Source organism: Tyto alba, unplaced genomic scaffold, assembly GCF_018691265.1.
Source record: "Tyto alba isolate M040663 unplaced genomic scaffold, T.alba_DEE_v4.0 Super-Scaffold_28, whole genome shotgun sequence".
Taxonomy (NCBI): domain Eukaryota; kingdom Metazoa; phylum Chordata; class Aves; order Strigiformes; family Tytonidae; genus Tyto; species Tyto alba.
The window spans coordinates 5,633,835-5,643,037 of record NW_024881302.1 but is presented as its reverse complement, the minus strand read 5'-3'; positions in this window follow the sequence as shown (position 1 = coordinate 5,643,037).

The window sequence follows — 9,203 nt, the reverse complement described above, 5'->3', positions numbered from 1 at the left end:
CTGTGAGGGCTCATTATCTTCAGAAGGGGAATTAAGGACTCCTTTCATCTTTCATTTAAAACAGGTCTCCACCTTCAGCAATTAAGTGACTCAGTGCTGATTCTGTACTTCCTAGTGAGCTCACTGCATTGCCTTCGTTTTCTCTGCTGCTTTAGTTACAGTAGAGAGACTTATTAACACTAAGATGCTTGAACTGACATCCCACACCTGATAACTGGGAGAAACCTGAAGGGTCATGAACATCTGAGGAGTGTGAGGAACAAATGCCAGGGCCTAGAGAGGTTAAGGGGGATGAAAGCACAATAACCCACCCCCCTCCACGATTCTGTCTATAGAAGATGATGGCAGTGGGATTTATGAGCTGAAAATTGAGCTGCCAAATTTATAAACATGCACCAACAGCTACTACAGTGAATCATCCATCCTGTTGAGATACCCTCTCTAGGATGCCCATCTTTGCACATTTAAGAACTTGTGCAAGCCTTACCCCACTTACTTACACTGCTAACTCATTTTCAACCCACTTCTTACCAACCAAAGCTTTTTTTGCACCTCCAGAAGATTCTTATCTCAGCCACACAGCTTTTAGCTGGGTTAAGAATTTACACCACGTGGTGTGTCTTGCCAAGGAGCTGTGGTCATGGTGCACCTAGGGGGAGGGTTTAACTCTCAAGGAGACAAGCCTGAGAAGCAGACTTGTTACCCCCACATGCACACGGAGCATTCATTTCAACAAGCACTATTGCTACTTACCCCTTTACAACATGATGAGAGTGGTCCCTCCACGAACTCGGCACACTCACCTCACTCCTGTCACACACTGAGGACTCCCATCACTGTAGAGAGGAGGTGGGCTGCCTGGCCTTCCGTTATGGACACACGATAAAGCTCAAAGCTGCCTTTTTGGGATGGATTTCTGTGGGAACTGCTGCAGTCACACCATCTGTGCTGTAGCTGTGTACGGTTCCTGCAGGAGGCAGGCACCACCGAGAGTTTTTACAGCGGGCGTACACACACGCCACAGCTGATTGCAGCAAACGCTGTGGTCAGACACGGGCCTCGTTTAATGCAAGAAGCACTGAGGCTCAGGATTGTCGTTTGCTTTAATGTGGGCTGTGGATAGCAGGCAGTAGCAATACAAATATCAACACAGAACGTAACAGATTAGAAAGATTTACGTCTGGTGGCTGGTACTGTGAAAGAAGATTACAAAGCTCATTTCAGCGCTTCATCTGCACAGAGGCAATGTAGATTCTGTTGCCTGATCTGTACACAGGTATGAAATTCCTAGAGTTGCTTTCAACATATTTCAACAAAGCTCTGAAGAAAGGATTTATCCTTTACCTGCTCAGACTCAGACACAGGAGAGAATCAGCATCTTTGGTTCAGCCCTACACTAGCAATGGCTTTCTAAAAGTCACTAAGAGAAATGGCTGCTAATTTTCTGTTTTAATACACTGGACATTTAAAATCCAAAGAATATTCTTTGCCTAATTATACTAATTGCACAACTTAGATATGGGCCATAAAAGTCTAAGGCTGTTGCTTTAGCTTAGATATATGTGATCTGTGATTACAGATCAGCACATGCATATCTTTGGAATTTCTTTTGTCCATCTCTAACAAAATTCATTCTACTTTACAATATATATTCACCAAGGCTTCTAAAAACCACCATGTGTTACAGAAGAAACTCAACCACCAGCTTCACTGCAGAAGTTTTCAGCAATTTACAACGGAAAAATGTATCGGTAGCAGCATCCCTGTAGTCTGTGTCATTTCCCTTTGCAGCAGTGGTTTTTGTCCTCTGCTGAGAAATAAAGCACCACTTTCACACAGCCAGACCTCAGCCTGTGTCAGACAGGCTCCTCCACAGACAGGACAGATCTTGCCTCTAACCTTGCAAGCCAGCACACAGAAATGGAAGGGCTTTCTTTCAAAGAAGCAGTGTGTCTGTCTGAACAAGGTGGAACAAAGCTGGTGATGTACAGCTGTAACAAAAACATTCAGGGCTCTGCAAACACACGTCATGGATACACTTACAACGAATCCCCAGGTGGAAGGGGCACTGAGCAGTCTGCATCAGGAGTCTGCAGTACTACAGGTGCACTTACATAACTGTTTCTGTTAAAGCAAAATGAAACTAAAGAGAACACCTATAAAGACCTATAGCTTCTACAGGTACACTGGTGATAAAAGAAAGACTAGAGACAATGTGGGCCCTCTTTGGAAGGAAACAGGAGACTTGGTCACCGAGGATATGGAGAAGGCTGAGGTATTCAATGACTTTTTTGCCTCAGTCTTCACTGGCAACAGCTCCAGCCACAGCACCCAAGACACAGAAGACAAAGGCAGGGACTGGGAGAAGAAAGAATCGCCCACTGTAAGAGATCAGGTTCAAGACCATCTAAGGAACCTGAAAGCACACAATTCCATGGGACCCAATGAGATGCATCCACAGGTACTGAGGGAACTAGTGGATGAAGTGGCTAAGCCACTATCCATCCTATTTGAGAAGTCGTGGCAGTCCAGTGAACCTCCCGCTGACTGGGAAAGGGGAAACATAAACCCCATTTTTAAAAAGGGAAATCAAGAGGACCCAGGGAACTACAGGCCAGGCAGTCTCACCTCTGTGCCCAGCAAGATCATGGAGCAGATCTCCCTGGAAATGATGGTAGGGAACATGGAAAATAAGGAGGTGATTGGTGACAGCCCACATGGCTTCACTAAGGGCAAATCATGCCTGATGAATTTGGTGGCCTTCTATGCTGGGGTGACAGCACCGGTGGATAAGGGAAGAGCAACTGTCACCATCTACCGGGACTTGTGCAAAGCATCCGACACTGTCCCGCACAACATCCTTGTCTCTAAATTGGAGAGACGTGGGATTTGACAGTGTCATGGTTTGAGCCCCCTCCCCTGCTACCAAAAAACCCACCACTCACTCAAACCCGGGACAGACAGATGGACCACGTGGTGGGTAAGGAATTGGCTGGATGGTCGCACCCAAAGAGCTGCGGCCGACGGGCCGATGCCCAAGTGGAGAGCGGTGACGAGGGGCACTCCTCAGGGGTCGGTGTTGGGGCCGGCGCTGTTTAACATCTTTGTCGGCGCCATGGACAGTGGGATGGAGAGCACCCTCAGCAAGATCACTGACGGCACCGAGCTGTGTGGTGCGGGGACACGCTGGAGGGAAGGGATGGCATCCAGAGGGGCCTGGACAGGCTGGAGAGGGGGGCCTGTGTGAACATGGTGAAGTTCAACGAGGTCAAGTGCAGGGTCCTGCCCGTGGTTCGGGGCAATCCCAAGCACAAATCCCGGCTGGGCGAGGAGTGGATTGAGAGCAGCCCTGCGGAGAAGGTCCAAGTCTCTGCTTAGAGCACAGCAGTTTAATATGTTCATTTACCACAAACCCATAACAGGGTTGTGAAGATACCTTTCACATGGCTACCTCCAAAACAAACCCATCAAAACCAAGCTAATCCCCAGCTCTTTCTACAGTTGCCCAGTAGTTAAACTCTGTGCAAGATTGGGATCAGGCTGTCTGGGACAGAGCGTGCACCCACTCCTCTGAGGGACATTGCCTGATAAGACCTGATCAGGTGTAAAGGAAAACCACAACCTTAAATAGCTCCTGTAGAGCATTAAGACTTGGCCCGTGGTAGAGCTGCCCCCTTTCATGCCTTTTTAGTGCAAGATAGGTGGGAACTACCCTTAAGAGATAGATACACTTTCACATCTTCGGTTCTCCTATTTCATTATCTCTCAGTCCTCATATTTCCAGTCTCCACTGACAGCAAATTCCCTGAGCTTTCAGCCTGGGTCAGTAGAAGGGAGCAGGGAGCTTGCCCTGCTGTGCATAGGGACATCAAGGGCCTCGGCTGGCCCCTCACCACCACCACGCTCAGAGCTTTGGCCTGGAACCAGCTTCTGGGCTGTGACCAGCACAAAGGAGCTGCAGAGCCAGGTCTGGCAGATGGTGAATCCAGGTTGTACATCTTGAAGCACAACTTGGCCCAGCCAAGCTAGCTCCAAAATAAACACTTATTAAGCTGTGTTAGCCATCGCACATAAAATTATTCTGATTTAGCCTTTATATAGGCTGGGCAGAGGCACAGGTGAGCCCTGGAGCCCATCGCTCTCCAAAACAAACACCCTTGATGGGACCGATCTCGTGATTGCAACTCTCATTATGTGCCAACAACAAAAAAGCTGCAGTTAAAACACAAAATGGCAATGGTTGCTAAGTGACAGCATCCGCACAGGCTTGTCACAGCCATGAGATAAACAGCTGTGGCTGCACAGCAATCCCATCTTGTCCATGTAATTGAGGATAAAAATGCTGTTTTCATGACCGTCTAGTAACTTTAACATTGACCTGTCAGAATATTTTATGCTTTAGGTTCTGACAAAGAGCCTCGTGAAAACAAGGGTAAAGAATCCACTGAAACCAGTGGAAGCATGTTTGATTCCAGATATCTTTAGTATTGCATGCTCTTTCAACATATTTTCTTTCTAGCCAACTAGTTCATAGGATAACAACACAGCTTTCTTGGCTAAGTGGTCAATTTCTGAAAAACAGAGAGCTACGTGACAGTATTTTCAGTGAGGGTCACTTGAAAATAACAACAAAATCAACAAAAACCCCACCTGTCAGCCTCTAAAGTAAACCTGTGGGCTATGTTCAGCACTGAAGCTTTCTGCAATATTTGGAGAAGATAACTTTTTCAGAGCTGCAGACAGCATATATCCTTATAAATAAAGCGTTTCAACTGGAACCTTAAAATTACGTAAAGTGATGGTTGAGTTGTTAAGGAGTCTGGGACCTGGCAGAGCTCATAGGGGACGCTTGCCCCAGTGAAAGCAGTGGTGGGGCTGGGTGGGAGGAAGCCATACTTAAGCACCATTATACCTGGGTGCAGTATTGCAAACCCCTAGAGAGACTCTAATTAGCACAACTGGCAGCTCAGTGCATCTGAAAAAGATAAATATTTTAAAAAGTGGAAAAAGTAGTACTGCAACAGGCTGTGTACAGTAGCTTGCTCACCCTACGTCTCTTACACGCTGCAGAAAAACCTATTTGAGGCTGTGCTGGTAGCAGAGACAAAGGGACAGATCTGTCAACATCCTGTGAACAGATCAGAAGTGACCAGGAAAAGCCACCACCCGGCTGCCAAACGGAGCGAGAAATGCACAGACAGGCGTGCACAGCTCGGCACGCCGGCCGCAATGCAAGCGGGAGAGCTGTACGGGCACCTCCAGGCACTCAAACGCTGGGGATCATCTTCAGCTGCCGATGCAGTGCATCCTGGCGTGAAACACCCTGCCAGCCTGCCTGTGAACACATTTACTCCAAGCAGCAGTTCTCAGCGACTACTGAAGCTAATTTTGCCCTTTCCTAATGAATTCTCTTTCGGCTCCATCCACGGAAGCCTCAGTTTCAAGTGCCAGGAGTAACAGCGCTGATCCTGCCGACAGCTCTAATAACATGTGAGTTGCCACTGCAGTCAAAGCTTATCCACGTGGATAAAGTCATCTTGACTGTTGCCTATGGTCACTATCTCCATGTCAGCATACTAAACACTTCTGTTTTGCACACTGTGCCAGAGTAAAATGTGATATTTTTTTCCTCTAAATTTTATCCATAAATGCAGCACTATTCCCAGCTGTTCTTACTCCTCAGACTGCCTCAACACAGTCAAGAAAATGAGCATGTCTCATACTGGTATTAAAACCCTGTGTCACTGCTCTGTAAATCCTGCAGCACAGGGTGCATATTGCTGTGCAGACAAAGGTCTGACTTTTCAGCAGCATTAAATTATCCAGCTCAAAGGTGTAGCACGCCGTCTGGCTGGCTGGATGAAAGGCACGTCGCCTGCGCGCGCCGCAGCGCTGGCGGGCAGACAGCTCAACCTCACCGTTACTACAGACATAGCATCATGGAGGGGGGAAAAAAAAAAAAAAAAAAACCAACAAAAAAACAACCTCCAGTCTCCCTAATTCATGTTGAGAACTTCTGCCCCGTAGGGATCAGCCTTGTCTTCCTCCCTAGTTTGGGAGCATCTTCCCCAGCCTTTGTTTATTACAACAAGATCAAAGATCCATCTCCATGGAAACGTCTGAGCTCAAAGAGTTTCTGCACTACCGCTTTACATCCTGCACGTAGGTTTTGGCATTGTTTTTTGAAACAGAAGCTTTGAGATGATCAGAATTCAGGTCTCTACGGAAACGTTTTGATTAGGAATAATTGATAGCCAGAGCAGCATGTGTATGTGTGTAACTAACACGCGCCCTGCGGAGCGGAACTGCCGCTGCATGACAGCATCTGCGGTCCGTGAAGATCACGGCCACTCAGCCGTACACAGAGGCATCCCATGCCCTGGCTCCTACAGCTTCCAGGCCGTTTCCCTCATGTCCAGAGTACATCAGGGACACCGACACGTGTGTTCTTTAATAGCTGGCACTTTGTCTCTACAACTGAAGTTTGGTAGGACATTCGGTAAATGTCGAGACCAGAGCCACATGAGCAGAGCTGCTGGAGCCCAGCACTGCCTGCTTCGTCCTCCACCTCAAGCCTTGGAGGAGGCAGCTGCGGAGCCGCTTGGATTTACCCAACAGAAATGAAAAGTGGCCCAACACCCAGCCCAACAAAGACTTAAAAATTCTGCAAACTGATACCTCTGGACCAGCAGTGGCTGGAGCACCGGTGCTGGGTCATTCCAGTGACTTCCTTCCCAGTAGTGCTGAGCTCCAATTCCTTCAGCACAGTCACTCCTACAACTAATTCCCAGAAGAGGGAAAATAAAAAAATAAGTAAACTAGACATGGCTTACACTATTTTTGTTCCTGGTTCAGCTTACCACATAGCCACACAAACTGTAACATTGCTGTAGATGGGGCAGGAGCAACCAGTCAGGAAAAAAACTATTCAAACAGCCATTGCAGCTGCTGCTGACACAAAGAGGACGTGGAGCTGCAGCCTTGCAGGAAATCCTGGATTCGGCTTAAACCTCTTCATATGAAGAAAAGTCAGGACAAAAGGAGAAAAAGAGAACTCACTTGCGAGACTCACCTATTCACAGGCATGTCCCAGGAAGGGTGAGCAGGGAGTGGAGAGCACACGGGCTGCCTTAGCACCGAAGCAGAGCTAACAGCACCAATCTGGAGAGCATCAGCCAGTGCCTGGGGCAGGAGGAAGCCCCATCTCAGAGCACTGCTGTGGGCAGATCCTGCTCTGAAGGAAGTCAGACCACATCTCGCTACTGCTTGTGGCAGTGGTGAGCCCCAAATTGCCCATATGCACACAGAATGTGATTTTTATAATCATATTAAAAAATTTCAGAATAGCAACTGTTGAGAGAGCAGTACAGCTGCCAGCACTTAGCCTTATCCTAGGGCACAGGCAGAATATGCCAGGCATGAATTAATACCGCATAAGCTGCACCATGCTGAGTTTCATGGCTTAATTATAAAAGAGAATGCAATGATCAAGGGATCTGTAAGGCTAATAAATGTTCTGAGAACACCAAATGTGACACAAGAGCCACAGCCAGTGCGACAGGACATGAATGCATTTAAAAAGCACATTAATCACACACCATGTATTAATTTGCAGCTGGTTTCCAATGACAGCACTTGGCCTTTAGCTGTCTTCATAGCATCACTGGGCACAAGCAGATCATTGCCTAGCTCAGAGCAAGGTGGGTTGTAGTCTACCCATGAGCAAAAAAATCACAGCCACACAGCAGTCCAACAAGACACAGATATTCACTCTGACTCAAAGCTCTGCAGCCCTATGACTCTCCACTGCTTTATGCCTAAGCTCAGTTTAACACTCACACCTGTACCAGCATTTGGAGGTTTCTGGGCCAGTGACAGTTCCACCGGGCTGCACAGCACGATGCGCCAGGCGAAGGACAGCGCAAGGAGAAAATCAGGCCCCTGGCAAAGTCTCCAATCCTCTCTGCAGTAAAATACTTGAAAGCGCTTCTGTTTCTCAGCGCCTCCAACTATCTCTCCATCTCGTATTTCATCTCACTGCAGCTTTTTAATTACGCAGACAGCTCGTTGAGGGGATTTGCCTCTCATTCACAGACTTCCATTCTTCTGTGTGGAATACATTATTCCATAGGGATACTGTCTCCAAATAGATTATCGCCCGCATGAAACTTGATCTCTCTATGTCTCTGTCCTAGGGAAAACTCTGATAAACCTTAAAATGGACATGCCACCAAAAAGAACCCTTCCACCTGCACTATCACACCGTGATCCCCAAATTCCTGTAGACCCAAGATGTCAATATAAGACGTGACCCAGTGCTTTACTGGTTGCTGACATCAGCAAGATACTCCTTGGGCTGAAATGCTGTAGGACTGAGTGCCAGTCAGGGCTGCATGTATAGAAACTTGAAATGCTCCCAAACACCCACTTCTGCCCAATAATTTATCGCATCAGAGGCAGATTTCTTATTGCAAACATTTCATCTTCTAGCCCTCTACAAAGGGCAGGTCTTCACAGTTCTCTGCCCAAAGTTCTATTACCAGACCAAAGCATTTCAAAAGAAGTAGCTACCCTTCTTCTCTTACTAATAATCCCAAATTTAACTATGTCCTACTTAACACCTCCTCTGAAACCAGGAAGCGAGATACTATTTCTGCTGGCCTCAATAAGTGGACTCTGCTGAACACCAGGGAACACAGGGACCAGATATCAGGCTAAGTTTAAAGCCTGGGATGGATTGCTCAGGCAGCATCCTCCTTCCTCGTTATTCCTAAGGCCTAATCAGGAGCCAAGAGGAAACATGAAGGAAAATCATGAAGGAAAAAACCAAAGTTAAAATAAAAATAAAAATTGATAATCACTGTATATTCCCCAGATCTATGCCAGGCCAAATTTGTACACTGAAGTTGCATTCTCCTTGCTGTAAAAATATATATCTGCCCCCTCTTTTGCCTCTGAGACCATATGGGTACCTGAAATCACTCTTCCTCATGGGAATGAATCATGGAGCATCCACACGGACTTCCTACAGAGAGAATTCAAACTTGCAATCAGTGGTAAAAAGGGAAGAAGACCCTGCATATGGGCAGAGCTTGGGATAAAATAAATTTTCCTTAGTTTGGCACAAAACAGATTTGGATCAGCTACTGCCTAGATCTGTGGGTCGACAGTCTCTTCTCAAGAGTCTCTAATGCCAGTAAAAA